This window comes from Podarcis liolepis, assembly GCF_965112155.1.
Source record: "Podarcis liolepis genome assembly, chromosome: 3".
Classification (NCBI taxonomy): domain Eukaryota; kingdom Metazoa; phylum Chordata; class Lepidosauria; order Squamata; family Lacertidae; genus Podarcis; species Podarcis liolepis.
This window is the reverse complement of record NC_139557.1, coordinates 17,130,222-17,152,591: the sequence shown is the minus strand read 5'-3', so window position 1 is coordinate 17,152,591 and position 22,370 is coordinate 17,130,222. Positions and strand designations below refer to the sequence as shown.

Sequence of the window (22,370 nt, the reverse complement as noted above, 5' to 3'; positions counted from 1 at the left end):
CTTCTACCTAAAACATGTCCAAAGATGAACTGCTTCCCAAGAGTGCAAGATCGAGGAAATAGCTGTTCAAATCCCTGCCCCAAAGTCACCTTTTCCATTAAGCCCTTAGCTTAATCCCTATCTCTCCTCATCCTCAACCACCACAAAGCCTAAGAACTGGTACTGTTACCTCTTTCTCTCCTATTTTCCCCCACTTACTCTTAGATCTCTCTTCACTTTGTTGTCACACCATTCCCAAAATTTAGCTTGTTCATTCATCAGGACAGGGCCTTAAACTATTTAATGTTAAAGGTATGTTTAATATGCACAAAATGTAATGTTGGCATGCATTATGTTTGAAAACATTTTGCAAAGAGAATTTGCATTAGGCACAGGAGGTTTCACTCTGTTAAATGCGGCAGAAAGGATTGGGTGTTTCCATTTCAGTGTATGGAGTGTTAGGGGAGGGGTACTACCTCTGGTAGGGAACATGTCATACTCCTTCCGGGGTAGTTTGTCCACCTTTTGTCCCCTGCACTCAGCTCTCACCTGTGGTTCCTAGAAGCTTTCAACATGTGAAAACAGCTTTGGCCGGCAAGCTAAACCAGGTGAGGGTAGCCGATGGGTCTCAAACAAGTGAGTTAGGGACTTCCCCTGTATGCAAAGGCAGGCTCTGGCATATTGAGCAGAAAAGATCAATGGTGGGTTCAACAGTCAAGATGACACTTCTGCACGTACTGTAGAGGGAAGTGAGGGCCTTCCCATCAACCTGGGAAAGTAGACCATCTATGAGAAGGAAAACTGATCCTAAATCTCCACTGCCTTGTTGGATATCTTTGGGAGAGGAAAGAGCTAAGGAGTGAACCCTGTACAAATCTTTAGTGGAGACCCTAAGACAATTGGATGGCACCTTGTACACTTCTTCCTGCCTGCAGCCAAGCTGATGTCAAATGTATTGCTCTGCTTTTCTTTGGACTGCATCAGGGAGGCCAAGAGGGGGATCTTGTTGTCTGGGCAGCCCAGGACCTCCATACACACTGCCCAGGCTTGCATCCCAGAGAGGTCACTTTGATGCTCCTAACACAGCAGTTTGACTTCACCCCCCCCCTCCCGGTACACTCCATTGTCTCTTGAGATAGATGGATGCCAACAACAACTTTAGGCTAAATGATGACACATCCTGAAGCCTGAGCTGCAGATCTCTCACAACAGGACATGAAACCTGGAAACCTTTGTTAGTCTTTGGAGCTAGTAGCAGCTATAGGGGCTAAGCTCTGAGATGATGAACAAGCAAGATGCTTAGGATGTATTTCTGGGAGCAGAGAGAGGCATGTTTTTGGACTGAATTAAGGACTAAAAAGAAGACGGAACCACATTGTTAAAGAGCAATGTGTTATTTTGTATTTTTGTAATCTTTATTTACAATTATTAAATTCATTTCTAGTCTGCACAAGGTCCGGATCAGGGAGTCCAGTTGCAGCAATGCTAACATTTATTACTACATTTATATCCTGACTTTTCTTTAAGGAGTTCAAGATGGCTCCCTTTTGCTCGCCATTTTGCTCACCACTTGCGCAACAACCCAGAGAGATATTGTAGGCTGAGAGAAAGTGATTGGCTCAAGGTCACCCCAGTGAGCCTTGTAGCAGGCTGGACATTTGAACTGTAGGTTCTCAGGTCCTAGTCTGGCACTCTAACCATTACACCACACTGCCTCACAATTATTGTCTTTATAGTTATAAAAAATTATATATATATAAAATTATTCTCTAAGATGTCATGTAGTATTAACAAACAGACAGACCCAACATGACTCAGATTGTGGCACTGGTAGAGGAGGCTTAACACATCCATCCATCTATGTAGCTATCTAGCTATCATCTTATGCATGGTTCTCCTCATCTCCGTTTTATCCTCACAACATCCCTGCAAAGTAGGGAGATGGTGAGAGATGGTGACTGGCCCAAGGTCACCTAGGGAACTTCATTGCTGAGAAGGCATGTGAACCCTGCCTGCCTCTCGGTCCTGGTCCAAAACTTTAAACACGACCATTGGCTTTCCCCAGTGCTGAGGTTCTCAACCTCTTCTTCCAGCTGCTATTTAGCCTAGGAGGAAAGCTGCTAGATGTTAAAAGGAGCAGCTTACTTCCAGGGGCAAACAGCTGCTTTTGGAGATGGGGTGATTTCCATTAGGTGTATAATGTATAGTTCAACACTGAGTAGCTTTACCCAGCTCTCACACATCTGGGACCGTGACTAGACAACACTATTATCACTATTCTGTTCTTCCCAATATTGCTACTCTTTCTGTGTTTGATTATGCTTAGAACGTTACAACAATGAATTGACCTATATTCCTTATGACTATTATTTCTAGTACATATAATGCCTAATTGCACATACAATGCTTTAATGTACTGTAATGCATATATCTATTCCATGGGTAGTTATAATAATACTTAAGGTATCTATCCTATGGATATTATTTCTAGCACATTAGCATTTTAATCAGCCAAATACATTTTTGACTAAGAGGTACATCATTTCCTTAACAACATGGATATCAATCTAATAGTATAAATCTATCTATTGTACTAAACAATGTATGTTATTGATTGTACATTACTCCTTGATTGTACATTACCATGTGACTATTAATCTAAAATATCTAGATTCTAATTTAAAATATGAAGACCATACTTGACAGACATGACTGGAACATTTCTTAGAGCTAGAGTGAAAGTTTTGCATGCCAAATCCAGTCCCCTGGCATCTCCAGGCAGGGATGGGGAAAACCCCCCATGGGCTGCCTGTTGGTTTGGACACTGTTGAGCTGATTTTGTATAAGAGAGCTTCCTAAAAAAGCCAATGCAATTCTGGGCTGCATCAATCGGAGTATAGCATCTAGATCAAGGGAAGTAATAGTGCCACTGTATTCTGCTCTGGTCAGACCTCACCTGGAGTACTGTGTCCAGTTCTGGGCACCACAGTTCAAGAAGGACACTGACAAACTGGAACGTGTCCAGAGGAGGGCAACCAAAATGGTCAAAGGCCTGGAAACGATGCCTTATGAGGAACGGCTAAGGGAACTGGGCATGTTTAGCCTGGAGAAGAGGAGGTTAAGGGGTGATATGATAGCCATGTTCAAATATATAAAAGGATGTCATATAGAGGAGGGAGAAAGGTTGTTTTCTGCTGCTCCAGAGAAGCGGACACAGAGCAATGGATCCAAACTACAAGAAAGAAGATTCCACCTAAACATTAGGAAGAACTTCCTGACAGTAAGAGCTGTTCGACAGTGGAATTTGCTGCCAAGGAGTGTGGTGGAGTCTCCTACTTTGGAGGTCTTTAAGCAGAGGCTTGACAACCATATGTCAGGAGTGCTCTGATGGTGTTTCCTGCTTGGCAGGGGGTTGGACTCGATGGCCCTTGTGGTCTATTCCAACTCTATGATTCTATGATTCTATGATTCTATGATTCTATGTTCCTGACATGGCCAGCCGCCCCCTCAAGTATTTTTATTTCTATTTTCTGGAGCTGATCTTACAAATGTCATTGCATATCTCCAGAACATATTGAGATTGAAACATACCATGATCTCGGAACCTTGAAAAATATGGCTTGACCAAGGACATGATGACCTTAACACATCACCACGCTCAAAGTTCTGCACAGCTCTTATTGACACATATTTTGAGAGAGTTTCTGCTTTCATAAAAAGATAGATTTGAGATCTACTCCCATCAAAGCCTACTGTTTTTGCTACATGGATCACATGGCTTCTTGCTTTAAGCTTCCTTGGATATCTTCATAAATTCTGAAGCTTCTTTGAGCCCTCACCAGGTGGTAATTCACTCCATCTGGTAGCAGACATAAAGCTGCTCAGGAACTCCTACTCTGAAATTTGTATGTACAACTAACAAGATAATCCAAACACGTGGGGATTTTCTGACAGAAAATAATAATAGCCAGTCTTCTCCATCAGGCAGGCAGTATCAGCCCAAGGTCACAAGGGCCACTCTCTCCTTCAAGCAGACAGAATTACCATAAGTGGAGAAGTCTCTTTTCTGTAGGCAGACATCATCAGCATGAGGACACAATAACCAGCCTGATTCTTCTTCCGGGAAGCATCATCAGCATGAGGTCACAATGGCCAGACAACCAGGGCTCCTACATGTGAGATACCATCTCTCTCTCTCTTTCTCATGGAGGCAGCAGACAAACAGAAGTGTGAGGACATCGTCTCTCCTATTCAGGTGGGCAGTAGCAGGATGTGAGCAAAGTGGCTTCTGTCGTCTCTCTCTCCTTGAAATGATCAGCAGAGTGTAGGCAGAGAACCAGCAGGCAAGGAGAGGAAAAGAACGGGCAGTTTGGCACTCTAGCTATTAGTACTCCCCCCCCCCCCGCCTTATTGTGAGCACTCATAGGGTATTGCCAAGCTGTTGAAGTATTACTATCAAAGTACTCCATACACATTACAGGGCTGTCCAATGCATTTGCCAATTCCTGCCCGGATTCTTGCTCTTCCCAGAGACTAGGGGTTGCTGTCCCCGCTTGCTTCGGCCACCAACCTCATTGACCCATAGGCCAACTGCCCTTCTTCTACACCTGAACAACCCCCTCTCTTTACACCTCATCTACCCTGGCTATCCCTCGCATCTTACCCCAAACCCTTCACTTCCCAAGCCCCACCCCATTTAAAGAAGGCAGGAGGAGCTTCACAGAGTGGCTTGTTACATCACTGTGTGAAGCACCTCCCCTTTTCATTTAACCTCACTGCAGGTGGGTTCAGTGCACCTTCTCCCTTCCATTAAACAACTCATGTGGTTCAGCTTGCCATTCCTTATGTCACAGTAGATAATAATAATAAATAATAAATTTTTATTTATACCCTGCCCTCCCCAGCCAAGACCAGGCTCAGGGCGGCTAACAGCCAATAATAAAAACAAGTTGATTAAAATACAATTTAAAAGATTAAGACACAACATTAAAACATTAGGGTGCAATCTCTTCATAGGAGGAGAAAGGAAAAAGAAAGAGGGGGAGGAAATCAAACTGATTCCAAGCCAAAGGCCAGGTGGAACAACTCTGTCTTACAGGCCCTGCGGAAAGAAAGCAGATCCAGCAGGGCCCTGGTCTCATGAGATAGAGCATTCCACCAGGCCGGAGCCAGTGTTGAGAAAGCCCTGGCTCTGGTTGAGGCTAATCTAACTTCCTTAGGGCCCAGGACCTCTAGGGTGTTGCTATATATGGACCTTAAGGTCCTCCGTGGGGCATACCAGGAGAGGTTTGATGAACTGCAGAGCTTGACCACACCTTACATTTTTTATTATATAGGAAGAAATAATTCGCCATAATTTATTCTCTTTTAAAAAAAAAATTCAGCATGCTAAATGTCTAGCTGCTTCACTTTTCTTCAAAGATACAATCATACATTCTATACACACAACCATACAGGAGAAAATGTCCTGTCCCCTGCCCTACCTTATCTCTTTTTACCTCGGGGATGCCTCATTTACTCGATCTCACTCTTTGTTGCTCCTTTAAGGCTTGCAGAAACCCCCAATGATATCCAGGCAGCCTTCCAGGTTAACTGGGAGTGCTTTGGAAGGTGTGATGAAGAAATATTTTTAAAAGCTTGTTTCAATAAATGACAGTTTACAGCTGTCAGCCTGCACATCAGGCTTTGGATAGTGATATAGCTACACGATCTGGAAGAAGTGGGGGGGGGGTAAAGGGGGTGGTGGTGGAATAAAATAAAAGGATGCTTTACTATTCATATGTTAGCAGCAGAGGATGCCTTGTTGCTGTTGTTTTTAATAAGAGAGGACCGCACACTGATATATGCTCCTTTTTATTGTTCCGTATCCCAGCTTAGCTTGGCTTGCTTATTACAGAGTTGTGATAGGAAATCCTTCCTTCCTGGCAAAGTCCTAACAATGAGTTACTGCCAGACAACAGCCTTTCATCAGTTCTTGGAGGGATAGACAACAGCTCACCTCCATCTGACTGCTCTGTTTTCCGGCATGGGGAGACAATTTATGGAGGCTGCGGACAAAGTAAAAGTTCAGAGAGCACTTTCTCCTATGCTGAGAAAGAATGTCTGATTCATAATATGGGAGTCTTTACATCGATTAAATGGCTCTGAGGGGACTAAGCACTAAGAAACTGGCTTTCTGTTTTAAGGATAGATCATCTAGGAGAGAAATGAGGGTTTTCTGTTCCTGTAGTCTCAGAATATAAATACTGGGTTATGGTTATTTAGGGGGAGTCTGTGCTCTCTCTCTCTCTCTCTCTCTCTCTCTCTCTCTCTGTGTGTGTGTGTGTGTGTGAGAGAGAGAGAGAGAGAGAGAGAGAGAGAGAGAGAGGGACGTGCAGAAATGTGCACATCTCAAGCATGTAGGCACTGTTCATACGCAGAACTTCTGCCAGAATGGGGCTTGTGAGGAAGCCAAGCTGTTAATTCCTAGGCTTATGGTTTTTGGATGTCCTCCTTAGTCTGGATGCCCTCAGTCTTCTGTCACTATAACAAATCATGGGTTTGGACTGTTCCTTCTTCCAACATGTTGTTAGTGTTGTACATGCTTGCCTTCTATATATTACCCCTTCCAATTTCACACTCGTATCAACATTTCTGCTCTCTATGCCATTCTTTGCCACTCTGACCAAATCTTTCTTAGCTGGTAACCTCTTGTTGCTTCCAGTTCTGTGCGTGTTTACTCATCCATTTCTGCTTCACCAGTTTGTCATTGTCACTCACCATGTGAGCAACGTAAGATTCCCATTCACTGTTCTTCTGTTGCTAATGTCAGGCTACTCTTAATTAGGGATGGGCAAAGTTGACTATTTAAATTCTTTGGTTTCTCATTTTTCTAATCTTAAATTCACTTCTGTTCTCCACACTTCCAAATCAGCTTGGGATTTTTATTTTTTTAAAGGTCCTCCTGAAAATTCATTAGCATTTTAGTGAATATTTCTCCTAATACATTTGTTGTTAATTTATTTAATCATTTAATTATCTTGCCCAAGTCAACCCAAAGTGAATTACACCAACCAAATAAACAAACAAAAACCCCCCACATATAAACATACCTTGAAAAGGCCACACATACACATATGTACAATTTTCCCCAATATGCACATTTTTTTGCAAAGTGATTTCCCCTAATATAATGTGTTTCTGCATGTTGTTTTTACTAATATATGCAGTTCTCTGCATACTTTACCCTAGCATATGCTTGATACCTGGAGAACTGCACTGCAAAATTTGGAGAATTGCAGATTTTGAAGGTTGGCTCCAAGATCGTCTTTCGATTCATATATTGTTTCAGAAGATGTGAATTATGTAAGTTTGCCTGAATCAAATTTCTCCCCGTCCCTCCACCCTTTCTCTTGTATGATTGGATCATAAAAAGCATCAAACATCCTGGTGTGTCATTTGCGATTTTATCTTGCCAATGAAAACTGAATGTTTCACATAAATACTTCATTTTATAAAGATTTAAACTTCATTGATGCCTTTATTCAGGCTCCCACTCAACATATGCAGCAATATGGGATTAATTGCAGGCATATGTACTCACAGTCTTACTTTATCTTTCCATATGCTGGTAAGAAGAAAAAGTAAAGGTAAAGGACCCCTGAACAGTTAAGTCCAGTCAAAGGACACTACGGGTTTGCGGTACTCATCTTGCTTTTCAGGCTGAGAGAGCCAGCGTTTGTCCACAGACAGTGTTATGTACTGAGCTGAATCCTAGAACTATAGGATCCAGAATGCAGCAGTCTGATTGGTCCGTAGGAGCCACCCAATCCAGCTCCAGGTGGAAGTGAATCAGCAATCTGATTGGCCTGCAGGAGCAGCCAATAAAGCTTCTGGAGGAGGTGAATCCGCAACCTGATTGGCCAACAGGAGCAGCCCAGAATTAGCCAATCACGCGGGGCCCATTGTGTAAATAATGTATATATAGAGACACGTTTTGGGGAAAGTTTCATTCATTGTTACTATGAGCTGAATAAAGAGCATGAAATTCACACTCGACTCTGAGTATATTTCAGACAGCTTTCCGGGTCATGCAGCCAACATGGCTAAACTGCTTCTGGTGCAACGGGACACCATGACAAGTGCCAGAGCACATGGAAATGCCATTTACCTTCCTGCCAATGCTGATGTCCGTGCAAATAATACTAACTTCATGCAAATAAAAGAGATTATTTTTAGCGCTTTTGCTCATAATCATCATTTTTGGTGTAGCCTTTAGTGCTGAGTAAATGTTCCCCCACCAATGTAAGCTATAATTAACCTTTAAAAGATGAGCCAGAGTTATGAGGAAAAGGAAATGGTACAAATGTGCTTATTTAGTAACAAATACATATGTTCTCAGATCTTACCAGATTAATTCAGCTGCTAAGAAAATGGAAATCAGATACTTGAATACACAGAGAGATGCAGCGGAATCATTCTCAATACACAGGCAAGTATATACAGTGGTACCTCGGGTTAAGTATTTAATTCATTCCGGAGGTCCGTACTTAACCTGAAACTGTTCTTAACCTGAAGCACCACTTTAGCCAATGGGGCCTCCTGCTGCTGCCGCTCCACCGGAGCACGATTTCTGTTCTCATCCTGAAGCAAAGTTCTTAACCTGAAGCACTATTTCTGGGTTAGCGGAGTCTGTAACCATAAGCGTCTGTAACCTGAAGCATATGTAATCCGAGGTACGGCTGTAATTGAGAAAGCAAAGACCATATTTTATGAAGGATATGACAAGGAAAAGCTAAGCTGCTTCAGGATTCCTCCAAAAGGTCTGTGACAAAAAATCAACAGCATCCTCAAAAGATAGTTTACAGTGCAACCCTTTGCATGTCTACTTAGAAGTAAGACCCACTGAGTTCAATGGGCTGTACTCCCAGGAAAAGGTGCATATAATTGCAGATGCCACTCAGCATACAGATTGTGATTTTCGCCATGTTTGTAGTATGACTGTTTATATTTAGATCTTTGGCTGTTCCCCACATCATCACCTTGCCATAATTTGTAAATTATAACAATAAAGGATATGTGATATTGATTATAGCCAATTATTTTCTATAGTTTAAATCAGCAGGCACCAGTAGAAGTTCTGGGTGAGAAATCCACTTGTTTCACTCTGTGATTTACCTTCTCCTTTTGTTCTCTTTGTTAAAAGCTGATGGAAAATTGCTATAAACAAGCATGTATTAAGCTTATATTTAAATACCAACTTGCAGTGCTTTCCCCACTGGCTTTTCTATTCTCCGATTCTTAATTAAATGGGGGGGGGGGAGCAAAAACACCTATGCATTAAAATTCTAATTTACTTGAAGCATCACCCACAGTTTTAATTGGCAGGACAGGGGTAGATTTCATCAGTGAGGCAAAGATTTTAGTGGCTCCTGGATCTTCCATGTCCTCTTGTAAGTGGAGGACACAATCATCACAACAAAAATAGCCGGATGTCAGACAGAGCTCAGTCAAGGGTTTTTGTTCCCTTTCAAGGGAAAAATTACAAGCCTCCTAACCCATCCACTGCCAAACATGACAAAATGAACAAGGTTTCTTTAGGTGAGAGCGTCTTTCAGAATAGAGAATTCACAACAGGCAGACGATGTCTTTGCAAATATATAAATTAAAAAGTGAAAGAAGAAGAGTTTGGATTTGATATTCTGCTTAATCATTAGCCTAAGGAGTCTCAAAGTGGCTAACGATCTCCTTTCCCTTCCTCCCCCACAACAAATGCTCTGTGAGGTGAGTGAGAGTGACTTCAGAGAAGTGTGACTAGCCCAAGGTCACCCAGCAGCTGCATGTGGAGGAGTGGGGATGCGAACCCGGTTCACCAGATTACGAGTCTACAGCTCTTAACCACTACACCACACTGACCAACCCAGGTTCTAAAAGTACCCAAAACAGATTGAGGGCTATAGAGGCAACCCAGGTTTGCTACATACAAAACCTTGTGCCCTCCCCTCTTTCCGCCAAGCAGTGTGGCCAGAGTGCACGGGGCCACAGGCACACACAGGGTCTGTGTCCCTTTGGAGAATGGAAGACGTGGCAGAGACTGTCGTGCTTTATTCTCCTTTATTTATAGGGTTTATTCTCCTTTTTACACCATCAGTCTGCATGGAGGGAGTCCAGATCTTACAACATGACCCAAAGCATTGCAGACAACCCTTCCGTCACCCCCGCCAAGATGGATCTCATCCTTCCCCCCCAAAAGCTCCTTGCCCTCCCCCCAGAGCAGTTACCCTGGCAACCTTCCAAATCTCCAGTCTCTGGTTCCACATGGGGCAAGAAGTTCCCTTGTCTTGTTGATGACCCTATTGTAGTGCTAACAGGTCTGCTCTTCCCCTCAGCCAGTCAGGCTGGTTTGCATAAGGCAACCCAGGAACTCCCTGTCTGGCACAGCCCTGCGGTTTATGTTTTAATCCATTCCCCAATTAATCAAAACCCTGGCATTTATTAATTTCTAGGGTTTACCCCCAAATCTATAGCACCACTAAGTATACACTGAGTAGAAAGCTACAACCCATTATGGCTCCTTAATCATAGTACCTGAATCATACAGCCTTGTAAACATGTTTGTTGCTGAACGTATATCTAGATCTATTTCAATTGGGATTTAGGTCCAGTTTTGGCACAGAAACTGCTTTGTTCATCCTGTATCCTATGTAGGGAGACAGACAGAGGAAATGTGTGCCTCTTAATTCTCCTCGATTCCATTGACCATGGTATCTTTCTGGAGCAGCTGTTGGAGTTAGGGGTGAGTGACACTGCTTTGTGGTGGCTGCAGTCCTACTTGGATGGTTATTCCCAGAGGGAATGCTAGTTAGTGCTATTCAGCCCCATGGAGCCTTCAATGCACGATTCCTCAGAGGTTGATTTTATCCCTCATGCAGTTTAGCATCCACATGAAACCGCGGAATGGAATCATCTGGAGATTTGGAGTATGTTGTCAGCAATATGCTCTATGTGTTCTCCTTTACATCTGCAGGTGTAGGATTGGATGTGCTGGACCGTTGTCTTGTCTCGGTAATGGACTGGATGAGAGACAATAAACCAAAGTTCATCCAGATAAGACTATGTCACTGTTAGTGGGTGATTCACTAGATCAGATGGATGAGAGGTTGACTGCTCTTGATGGCGTTACGCTCCCTCTGAAGGAGTGGGTATGTAGCTTGGGGGTACTTCTGGGTCCACTGTTGTTGCTTGAGGCTCTGGTGGCCTCAGTGGCACAGGGTGCCTTCTATCAGCTTCGGCTGGTAGCCCAGCTACACCCTTATCTGGGCATCAAGACAATTGCACAAATCTCACATGAAACATAATTTGGCTCATACACGGAATGTTCCATTGAGAACGATGGAAGTGAATTAATTTCAGATCAGTGAGAGATTCTTAAAGTTTTCCAGATCTCCTCAAAGATGTTCAAGTGACCTTAAATTTAATCAGAGAAAAAATTATTTAGTGTGCGAAGGCTTCAAACAGCTACACAGTTAAATTATAATTTTATTATATGTTTGCTTGGCATGTGAAACATATTTCAACAGAAGGTGGGAAAGGAATTGGAACAAAACTCATCTTGGCTGAGCAAACATTTGACAATGTGCTGTAGAAAAACCCATCTGTCCTGGGAGGTATCAAACTGCACGAGATGTTGATGGTGCTAAAAATACCTTATTGACTCCCTAATCTCAGAATACGCTGTTTTTTTGCTACATGTATTGAATATTAATTCAAAATTCAAATACGGAGAATGCATTCAGTCTTAACCAAAATCTGTAGCATGCACAATCTTCCCAAAGTTTAACATTTTTCAAGTCCAGTTGAAAAATGGGAAAGTTATTAATTCCCGTTGATACCCATGGGACTTGAAAACACTATATTTGGGCAGGGATTGTGCCCTTAGTGCTTTTTACGCTGACAGTATTCCTGCTTAATTCTTCTGAGCTACATTAACACTGTGGAATCACAATGCATGTGAAACACACATGTATGGTTAATTGTGGTGAATTTCTGAGCTCATGGTGGACTGTGCTGAGTTCTGTGTGTTGTTTGGCACAAACATGGCTAGGAGGAGGAAGGATCATAGCTCAGTAACAGAGATGATCCTACATCCAGTGCCTGGCACATTAGAAAATGGTCTCTGAGAGCAGGTGACAGAAGACACCTGTCTGGAATGCTGGAGAGCAGCTGCCATTGTTGGGCTAGATTGGGCTGGACTACAACTTCCATCCAATATAGCCAGCATGGCCAATAGTAAGGGATGGTGGGAATAGGAGTCCAACAACATTTGGAGGTTGGCATGGTGAATTCCCCTGGGCTAGTGATCTGAGGCAAGTGGCCCTGTTTGCTGCTGCTTGAAGTCAGTATGGCTTCACTAAAAACCATGGCTATTACTGCAGAGAGGGCAGTGAAAGCTGGTCCTCTGTTTTCCTCAGACATAAACTGAACTTGTATTTCCCCTGCCCTGCAAATCTAAGATTTCTAGGATATCTCTGTTGACACAGATAAGGAGTTTCAGAGTGTTCTGGCTCCATACCCTGAGCAGGATGTATTGGGTCAATGACAAAATATTGTGAGTGTGAAGATTAGCCCTTTTTCCACACCCAATTCTGGAAATCAGAGATAAGAAGCCTGCTGTTGTTTATGTGAGGATCACATCCTGGAATGTGTCAAAAAATCTGATTCTACCAGGATTTATGTTTCTGTCTTTTAGCTTGCTTTAGCTTCTGATTAACATTTAGAACGTGGGTAGACAACAAACTCCCATAATCCCTACCCATTGGCTATGCAGGCAGAGGCTGATGCAAGTTGGAGTCCAACAGTAGCTAGAGGGCATGCCATTGACTCCTCCGATCTAGAACAAACACATCTGACATTGAAATGACCTCCAAGAGTTGCTGTTAACAACTACTGATTTACAAAAAAACCTGTCAATTTTGTATCCTTATTCTTGGCGCAAATTATTCTGTATATAGAGGAACAGGTGGATCATTCCATTCATTTGGACTGCTCTTAACCATTTTTGGGAGACTGACTAAAGGCTCCCCTTCACAGCTTGCTCTACAATAGTAACATTCCAGATTTTTGTGTTTTGAAGTGTCACCTCCAAGCTATCGATCCACCTTATCATTGCTGCAGCTGTCGGACCAGAGCAGCAAATTCTTTGCAGTCCTGGCTTACAAGTTCTACCCTTAGGAAGGTTAGCTGGGGTTTAACCCAAACACATTTTAAAACAGTACTCCTGTATGTACACCCTTGTGCAAATTAATTGAAACAAAACATGTTTTCTGTCTTACTCATAATCCTGTACTCAAAACGAACACGAAAAGTCAGTTGATCATTGTGGTGTCGGCCTATAGAAGGAATGATGTGCTCACCACAAATATATTGAGGTTCTACGAAAGAGAGTTATTCCACAGCTGGAAAAGAGGTGTCCTGGCAGTACTGGGATATTGCAGCAGGACCTAGCCCCCTGTCACACATCAAAAGTGGTGAAGAAATTCATGACAGAGCAGCAAATACAGGTACAGTGGTGCCCCGCAAGAAGAATGCCTCGCAAGACGAAAAACTCGCTAGACGAAAGGGTTTTGCGGTTTTTGAGCTGCTTCGCAAGATGAATTTCCCTATGGGCTTGCTTCGCAAGACGAAAACGTCTTGCAAGTTTGTTTCCTTTTCTTAACACCGTTAATACAGTTGTGACTTGACTTCAAGGAGCAACTCATAGCACGCGGTGTGGTAGCCTTTTTTGAGGTTTTTGAAGACTTTGGTGATTTTTGAAGCTTTTCCAAAACTTTTCCGACACCGTGCTTCGCAAGACGAAAAATTCGCTAGACGAAAAAACTCGCGGAACGAATAAATTTCATCTTGCGAGGCACCATTGTACTTGATTGGCCAGGGAATTCCCTGGATGTAAATCCCATTGAGAATTTGTGGGCTGTATGCAAAAGTCGCCTCCGTGCTGTAAACTGTACGACTATGGAGAAGCTCATTCAGGTGCTGATTCAAGTGTGGTACAGGGATCCGTAATCAACAGTAACTGTTTGAAACTAGTAGACTGCATGCCAAACCGTGTTCAAATGCTGCTTAAAAATAGCGGAGGACATATCCGTTACTAATGTACGTATATGTGAGTTTTGTACATGTATATATGGGTTTTGTACAATAAACGGCATTGTTTGTTTCAATTAATTTGCACAAGGGTGCAGTTACAAGCCACCCAAATTTCTGCCTAGCAGAGCATGAAATTCCAGGGGTCTTGGCCCTCCACCAGGGTCTGTGTTCCTTTGTGGAAATAAGGCACAATGGAGGCTAGTATCTGAATGATATATGGTTTTTTTTACACATATATACAGCCTTCAGTCTTCAACGGAGGGCGTGCATAGCAACACCATCCCAAAACATGCCAGCTTATCTTTATGGCAGTATCACCAGCATCCTTTTTGCTCTGCAGCCTATCTTGGTCTCCAGGGTGCATACAAGCATGGCTGCTTCTCAGCTTCCTAGCACCATCTTCCCTAATTCTGCTGTTCCTAAAAACTATGGTAAGTCCCCTTTATTCATTTGCATTCAAATACCCAGTTATTTCACTGCTTTGACATACTAATTGTTAATCCGCAAGGCGGCACCTAACAAAGGAGTTTGTCTGACTTGATGAACACTTGTTGATTGACTAGGATTAAACACTTAGGATGTTTACCTTGGTTAATTAACTCTTCACGTGCTAATTGCTGATGCTCAGAAGTATGTCCATATACATATTCTAAAAACAGGGATCTTTATTACATTCTCAGGTCTGATACACAGTCTTTACACATAAACGCTAATTAAAAACCTCAAACCCATCACATTTGCCCCTTCTAATCCACGTTGAGACTGTCTTATAACATACAAGTTCTAATTAAATCCTAATATTTACTAAGCCTGGACATTTAGCACCATAGATCTCTTACAATATTTTGCTAGGTCGTACTTTGCTGCAAAGGTCAGAAGAGTGAAATAGCACTTAAATGTCACAGTAAATTAGAGAAACATGGGGGATTCAGATTAGTCAGCTAAGAGGGCAAAAGTTCTGATCAACAAATAGGAGCCCCACTAGTGGATTTATCACCCTCCTCAAAAACAACAGCCCCCATTTGGTTTATTCAATCATTATTCCAGGCGAGCATCTCTACCGTCACCTAGTAGGGCTGAGACTCCATAAGCTTACAGCCTCATTTTACACAGAGAGTCATTTCTCCAAGTTTTTCAGTGGACAGCAAAACAGAGGGTGGTGGAGTTTGCTTCAAAAAGCTATTTTCTTTCTCTTTTTGGTTGTTTCTGGTGGCGGTGGCAAAACACACACTCTTATTTCAAGTTCCACTGCTTGATTTCTCCAAGGCTGCTCAACAACAGCATCATTCAAAGCCACTCTGGTGGCAAAAAAGGGCTGCTATCATAAAAGATAGCAGCTACCCATGATTCAAGAGCTGCAGCCTAAGACTGGGCACTTTTGTGAGAAACTGCACTTAAGACACACACTTTAGTAGAACTTCCATTTCATTATGATCATTACTGGTCCCATGATGTAGTGAAACTTTAAATATGCAACAAGTGTTTATGGGACAATAACAGACCCATTAAAAACCAGCATAGGCACCATCTTGGGGGGGACGGGGGACGGGACGGACATGGGTGCCAAGGCACCCACACAATTTTTACTGCAGGTGCCTGGCCGTTGTGCCCTCCCTTTGTAGTGGTGATGTGTCTTGTCACACGTGTGCGCTGGGCAGCCACAATGTTGGGTGGAACACAGCGTGTCTGAATACCAGTATGGATCCAAACATTTCTAACATTATTTATTCTTTGGTTTTAGTTCAGGTTCTCTCCCCCCCCCCATCCAGCCCCACCTGGGAGTTTTTCAGGTCACACAACTTGGGATTACACAATGGCACTGGAAAAGAAGAAGAGGAGAACTGAACCAATCTAATAAGCCCTTGCAATTATCAGTACAGTGGTACCTCGGGTTACAGACGCTTCAGGTTACAGACTCCGCTAACACAGAAACAGTACCTTAGGTTAAGAACTTTGCTTCAGGATGAGAACAGAAATCATGCAGCGGCCATGGCAGCGCAGCAGCAGGAGGAGGCCTCATTAGCTAATGTGGTATCTCAGGTTAAGAACAGTTTCAGGTTAAGAACGGACCTGCAGAACGAATTACCGTATTTTTCAGTCTATAAGATGCACCAGGCCACAAGACGCAGCTAGTTTTTGGAGGAGGAAAACAAGAAAAAAAATATTCTGAATCTCAGAAGCCAGAACAGCAAGAGGGATCACTGCACAGTGAAAGCAGCAATCCCTCTTGCTGTTCTGGCTTCTGGGATAGCTGCGCAGCCTGCATTCGCTCCCTAAGACGCACACACATTTCCCCTTATCTTTTAGGAGGGAAAAAGTGAGTCTTATAGAGCAAAAAATACGGTAAGTTCTTAACCGAGGTACTACTGTATTGTTAGTTTTGCATTGAGTTTATTTGCGTGAAGCTCTGGCCTCAGACTAAAGTACAGACAAGGGCAATGCTGCATAATGTGTATCACTACTGCATGAAATTCTGCTTTTTAAAAAAAAATATGACGGGAGATTCTGAGTTAGAGATGGAGGAAATATAAGCTTACTGCAAACTTTGTGGAGGGGTATGAAGAAGCAACAGGCAAAATGACAAGGACCTTCCAAAACAATGAAAACCATGCATACAAATGACTTATGAAATAGCATGACAGAACTACCTGTGTAATAAACATATATATGTTTAAGGTGGCCAATGGCGTGCAACAATGGCAACAATTTCTCCAGACACTTCAAATTGTTATGGCAAGATCTCCTGACTTGCATCCTGTTTCATGCTCCATCAGAACAAATGGATAATTTCTCACAGATGGCAGCTGTAGACCCGTTTTTGGGGTGTCCCTGTCATTTTGTTAGTTGCTTTCATATATTTTGTGGACCCTCTCCTCTGCTTTCGATTGGGTCTATAAAGAAGGCAGCCAAAATGAACACACACCATGTAACACTGATATACTTCGCGACGCTGATTTCACATAATAACTGTCATGTGAAGTGTTCCTGCTACTGAAGATTTGCATATCCCAATTGACTAGAAGATGTATTAAGTCTGATTTAGTTAATTCTCGAAGATAACAGCAATCCCTTCAAACATCCCACAGGAATCTGTGATGAATTGCCACTTCTGCATTGGGATTAACTATTTCTGCCCTACTTGAGAGCAATATTCTTTCACAGCACATTTTCTCACGAATAATGAAGCATTTGGGAAAGGGCCGCAGGTCAGTGGAGCAGCATCTCCTTTACATGGAGGCTCAATCCCTGATATCTCTAGTCAAAGAGGATCAGGAGCAGTTAATGCAAAATATCTGTGCCCGATAACCTAGAAAGATACTGCCAATCAGAGTAGACAATACTGGCTAAATGGACCAATCGTCTGGGCTGGCACAAGATAACTGACCGCAACAAATTCACAATGCAGTCACTGTAGGTTGTGAGTTGTGCCTAAGTTTAGCATGTGTGAAGTGTTTGTGTGTGTAAATGAAGGAATGGGTTTCTGTGCAGTCAGTCTGAAACGGGCCCCAAAATCCCCATTTTTCCTTCTCTAAGGGAGCATTTCTAAAATGCATTAACCTGAGCTCTTGAGCCAATGTATAAACAGAAACCCAGCTGTATAAACAAGTGCTCAAAGCCCTCTCCTTTATCAGTCCGTGATGGCAATGGATGACCTTGTCAGTTCCGAGTGGAGCAGGGATGGCACATCTGGGTCTTATCTTACATCCTGACCACACTGACGCACAGACCTTGTCAGCCCGGGAACGGCGCCAGGAGTGCTCTTAGAGTTGGTGCCCTTCTTACCCCAAGATAAGGAATACAGGAAAAGGAACACCCTTTTATGGTCAAGAGTGCAGGAACAGGAATATCTGTTTATGTTCATGGATGTCAACTTACGTGTATAAGCTGACATGGCTGGATTCCTGGGGAAGGGGGGAGAGGGTGCCTGGAGGATATATATACTGCATGAAATTTCTCATTTCTTTGGACTTGCTGTGGACTGACCACGCAAGTGCCTTTCTGCTGCTCCGGAGAGCAGAAATAAAGAACTCTTTCTCTGAACCAAACCTCAGTGTCATTTGACTTCCTTCCTCCCATCCGGGAGCAACGCAGACCCCACCAATTGGTAAAGTCTAATAAGGCTACATAAACAGCACCATTCACCTACATTTCCCAACCATTCTTTAATTTTATTTGACTCACACATAGTGTTCTCTTGCAGATATACCATGCAGTGTGCATCGTTTCAATTCACATTGACTAAAAAAACCCCAGATGAGTCCTGTTTCTGTAGTAGGGTGGGTGTTTCACTTTGCAAAATCCAATGAAATGGGTCACTCGTTTGCTTGACGGTAAACGTTGTTCATAGGCTAGCTAACTGACTGAGGGGAGGAGGTTACCAGCTCTCTGAGTTTTCATAAGCTCTGAAATTGTTGAAAGAAATATAAACAATAATGTCATTTTCTAAGTGCTAAAGGACCAGATTAGGAATGCTGTTTCTCCAGCACATTGCCATTTATTCCTTCCACACAGTGCACTTTTGTTTTGGGATCTCCAAATAATGGGCTATTGCAGAAAGCTCTCTCCAAGTGTCGGAATTTAGGCTGGTTCCATTAGCACTAGTTCTGAGTGCAATCGGCTGGGATTACCTAACATGTTCCGCTTGACCAGTGGGCCTCCCCCCCTCCTCCCCCACATACCCTGCAAACTGGCTTGGGGAGGGCGTCAGGAGACCCTTTAGAACAATGCACAGGGAGAAGAGCTGGAGGATCGTTCAGTCTGATGTTGTAAACAAAAATCTGTCCTTTTCCCTTATGGGGCATCCAAGAGCCCATATAGAGTCCTTAAGTAGGTTCCCTATTGGTAGGAGAAAATAAACAGAGGCCAACCAGAGAATATTGAGAAGCAAAGCAGCTAGTAAGCCTGATCTTTATTGATCTGTTGCAACAGGGTGCTCCCCACACGCAGGAAAGGAGGAGGACCTAGAACCCAGGTGTGTCCGCCCTTATATAGACATTTTAAATTGCCTGCCCTGGAGTTCAAGACCACCACCCCCCAGAAACATCATACATACATCACAGAAGGGGCGTAGCTCAAGACCAACCCTCAGACACATCATACCTAATACCTACATCACAGGGCGGTCTACAACAGAAATCTGAGTGTGTTGTTTATCTCCTGTCTGGCAAGTTACCTGTTAATGCTTACTTGACTGGATACCCTGAGGAGCCTGGCCAGCCTTTCGTAATGATAAATACTTAGTTCCAGGTCACAGGCTCATACCCTATTCATATCTTAAATGTGCCCTTAGGATTTGTGAAGGAAAAGACAATGGGAAGGCTTTTCCATTTTCCTTTGACCTTACAGAGAAAACATTTGGTCAGTTTGGGAATCAAAAATGGTTGTAGGTTGGTCTTCCTGTGCTGATCTATGTACATGCTTGGTTGGTACATTTATGAACATTTAATATATATCTAAGACCTTAAAATTCTTATCACAATGACAACCTTCAGTGCCTGTACGGATGGCACAACTGGAAGAGTATGACGTTGAATTGCACTCAATGTATCATACGGCTTGTATAAGCACAGTTTCATCAAATATGTCTGCCTGCTGCAACTGAATTGTAGAATTTGGTGAGATAAAAGAGTTGGTAGGCACGAAAGGTCAAAACATCACAGGAATGCTGCTGTCCTGGCGCACGCGCATTACAATGTCATTAGAAAGCACACAACTTTATTGCCCTACTGCTGATTTTCTCAATATATTACATACTGGATGATGGTTGCGTTATTGCATTTACTTTTGGCACTGATACATTGTCCTTAAGGATTTGCTAATGTCTGCGAGCTGCTAATGTGCTTTATTGTGTTATATCTTCACTTGTAAATGGGAAATTATAAATGAATTTACCAGACTTTGATTAAAATTTGATAAGACCACAGGGAAGCAAGTTATCAAAAGAAGAAAAGGATGCTTGTTACTTTATTATCTACTGTAGATATATGGATTGTGTTTTTGATTGTGATTGTGTGATTGTATTTAATTTTTTCCTGAAACTTGAGGTCAATGAAGAGACACCTGAAAGAATGGGTTTCACAAATCTAAAAACCTGACTGTACAGTCAGGCTGGAACGGGCCCCAAAATCCGCATTTTTCCTTCTCCAAGGGAGCATTTCTAAAATGCTTTAACTTGAGCTGTTGAGCAAATGCATAACAGGAACCCAGCTGTATAAACAAAGCGCTCTCCTTTATCAGTCCGTGACGGCAATGGATGGCCTTGGCTGTTCCAGTGGAGCAGGGATGGCACTCTGTCTATCTTATCTTACATCCTGACCACACTCTGACACACAGACCTAGTCCAGGAACGGCGCCAGGAGTTGGTGACCTCTTGCTCCAAGATAAGAGTATAGGAACAGGAACAGGAACACCTTTTTATGGTCAAGAGTATAGGAAGAGGAAAACCCTTTTATGGTTAAGAGTAAGGAGCAGGAACATCTGTGATGTCAACTTGCGTGTATAAGCTGACGTGGCTGGATTCCTAGGGAAGGGAGAGGGTGCCTGGAGGATATATATACTGCACGAAATCTCTAATTTCTTTGGACTTGCTGTGGACTGAACCGCGCAAGTGCCTTCTGCTATCCGGAGAGCAGAATAAACTCTTTCTCTGAATCAACCTTGGTGTCATTTGACTTCCTCCCTCCCTCCCAGGAGCAACGCAGACCCCACCAGTCGGTAAAGTCTAATAAGGCTACACACCTAGATCAGTATGGTTGTTCAAATGGTTTGTCAGAGTCATGGCAAATTTTGAAAGGTTTCCAGACCTATTGTCATGGACTAGCTGGATGTTGTGAGAGGCACCATCTGGGGAACACCCCCAAGGCAACCCCCAGAGTAAGAAGGCTCAGAGCCAGGGGATTGGTGGTGGGACAGCCAGAAGTGGTCAGAGCGAGAAGAGAGGGCAGACTGGGAATGGACTCATCCTCCGCCAGAGGTACTACTTCTCCCCTAACACCCCAGACGCCAGAGACATCTGCATAGGTACTTCCAACCCAATGCTCCAATCCAAATAAAATAGTAATACAGCTAAAAAACAAAACAAAGACCCACAAATTGTGCATTGATGCTTTGCAGTTTTGCTTCATCTTCCAACAAGCACTAAAGATCCTTCCTGGTCAAATCAATAATCAATAATAAGGAGAGCAAGAGAGAAAGGAAGGGAGGGAGGAAGCGGCTTTGACCACTTGCTGGCTAGGCGCTCAGTAAAATATGTTTTTTTTCTACAGTTCAGGAGGCTGCTTTGTACAGAAATAAATCTGGGGATACTCAGAACAGAAGAAAAATTCTACTTGGCTTGCTAAATTGCCAGGGCTTCAGAGTCAAAAGCCTTTTTGAGCTGCCTGCTAACTCCTGTGCTCCAACTGGCTGGATTGCCTTTAAGGACGCAGATAAAGATTAAGACAGGCTTCCTCAAACTTGGCCCTCCAGATGTTTTTGGCCTACAACTCCCATGATCCTAGCTAGCAAGACCAGTGGTCAGAGATGATGGGAATTGTAGTCTCAAAACATCTGAAGGGCTGAGTTTGAGGAAGCCTGGATTAAGAAATCAGAAGCCCTACCAGGTTGCTCTACCAGTTGCTATGTGACGGTATTTTTTCTGCCTGGAGATGGGAGGGGGACACCTCGAGGCTATAGCGATTGTTTTGGCTGGGCCAATAGGATTGGCCAGAGAATGTGAGATTGGCAGAAATGGTTGCAGCAGTAGAAATGAAAGACTAAGGAGTAGGCAGGAAACAGAAGACAGAGTGGTTTTTAATTTGGAGGTAAAGTTTTAATTCCTCTTTTAAGCTCCCATGTGATGGGGCAGTGCCCTTGGTGCCCTAGTTGGCCAGCCTGTGATTATGTGGTGAGAGATTTGCGTGTCGAAGTCCCCAGGGCCACCCCAATAACTCACACATCACACAGAATTTTTGTTTAAGATTTTTGGCATAATTTTGGCCACAACTTTATTAAAATACAAACAAGTGAGTGGTTGCTCAGGCATTGGTTGCGACTAGCTGCTCCCACCGTGGGGGACAGTCTGACATTCCGCATGCCTGCGAAAGTCAGAAAAGGGGAATACACTTGGGGCTAGCGATGGAGCAGGGAACCTGCCCTCAGCCCTCCCCAAATGCAACCAGGAGCTCATTGCTATGGCCCGAGCCCCCTTGACAGAGTGGACAAGCAATAGTTAGCCCCCGATTCCTTTAACGGAATCCCTTGCAGCAACAGCATTAGAGGGGCAGGCA

At 43.2% G+C, this 22,370-nt stretch overlaps 1 long non-coding RNA gene across 1 annotated transcript; it reads left to right on the top strand.

Moving 5' to 3' along the window:
* Positions 1 to 4,165: 4,165 nt before the first annotated feature.
* LOC310703448 lies at positions 4,166 to 6,346 on the top strand. Its single transcript, XR_014524131.1, has 2 exons — positions 4,166 to 4,234; positions 5,852 to 6,346. It is a non-coding gene; the product is annotated as an uncharacterized lncRNA (long non-coding RNA).
* The last annotated feature ends 16,024 nt before the right edge of the window (positions 6,347 to 22,370 follow it).